General features: G+C 44.7%; 4 non-coding genes across 4 annotated transcripts; all 4 read left to right on the top strand.

Annotated features, from left to right (window-relative positions):
• Positions 1-142: 142 nt before the first annotated feature.
• Pmar_PMAR027512 lies at positions 143-215 on the top strand. The gene has a single exon. It is a non-coding gene; the product is annotated as a tRNA-Thr (tRNA).
• A 146-nt stretch (positions 216-361) lies between these two features.
• Pmar_PMAR027511 lies at positions 362-434 on the top strand. Its single transcript has one exon. It is a non-coding gene; the product is annotated as a tRNA-Thr (tRNA).
• Positions 435-580: 146 nt separating this feature from the next.
• Pmar_PMAR027510 lies at positions 581-653 on the top strand. Its single transcript has one exon. It is a non-coding gene; the product is annotated as a tRNA-Thr (tRNA).
• Positions 654-799: 146 nt separating this feature from the next.
• Pmar_PMAR027509 lies at positions 800-872 on the top strand. The gene has a single exon. It is a non-coding gene; the product is annotated as a tRNA-Thr (tRNA).
• The last annotated feature ends 206 nt before the right edge of the window (positions 873-1,078 follow it).

Genomic DNA, 1,078 nt, shown 5'->3' with positions numbered 1-1,078 from the left:
TCTGAGTCCGTTTGTCGAAACCGACTGCATTTCGTAATTTTTCACTGAAATTTAGTACCAAATTGTTGCACCACTTGAATTGTGGTATGCGTTCCATTGTGAAATTCTATGGCATGGTTAGACTCCACACTCGAGGGAACGTGCCTTCTTAGCTTAGTTGGTAGAGCACCCGCCTAGTAAGCGAGAGGTCGTCGGATCAACTCCGGCAGAAGTTTAGCTCTGAGTCCGTTTGTCGAAAACCGACTGAATTTCGTAATTTTTCACTGAAATTTAGTACCAAATTGTTGCACCACTTGAATTGTGGTATGCGTTTCATTGAGAAATTTCACGACATGGTTAGACTTTAGACTTGCAAGATCGTGCCTTCTTAGCTTAGTTGGTAGAGCACCCGCTTAGTAAGCGGGAGGTCGTCGGTTCAACTCCGGCAGAAGGCTTGCTCTGAGTTCGTTTGTCGGAAACCGACTGCATTTCGTAATTTTTCACTGAAATTTAGTACCAAATTGTTGCACCACTTGAATTGTGTTATGCGTTTCATTGTGAAATTTCAAGACATGGTTAGACTTTACACTTGCGAGACCGTGCCTTCTTAGCTTAGTTGGTAGAGCACCCGCTTAGTAAGCGGGAGGTCATCGGTTCAACTCCGGCAGAAGGCTTGCTCTGAGTTCGTTTGTCGGAAACCGACTGCATTTCGTAATTTTTCACTGAAATTTAGTACCAAATTGTTGCACCACTTGAATTGTGGTATGCGTTTCATTGTGGAATTCTATGGCATGGTTAGACTCCACACTCGAGGTAACGTGCCTTCTTAGCTTAGTTGGTGGAGCACCCTCTTAGTAAGCGGGAGGTCGTCGGTTCAACTCCGACAGAAGGCTAGCTCTGAGTTCGTTTGTCGGAAACCGACTGCATTTCGTAATTTTTCACTGAAATTTAGTACCAAATTGTTGCACCACTTGAATTGTGGTATGCGTTTCATTGTGGAATTCTATGGCATGGTTAGACTCCACACTTGAGGGAACGTGCCTTCTTAGATTAGTTGGTAGAGCACCCGCTTAGTAAGCGGGAGGTCGTCGGTCAACTC

The sequence above is a fragment of the Perkinsus marinus genome, assembly GCF_000006405.1.
Source record: "Perkinsus marinus ATCC 50983 genomic scaffold scf_1104296961086, whole genome shotgun sequence".
NCBI lineage: Eukaryota > Perkinsozoa > Perkinsida > Perkinsidae > Perkinsus > Perkinsus marinus.
The sequence above is the reverse complement of the archived record's forward strand: the minus strand, read 5'-3'. Positions and strand labels throughout refer to the sequence as shown.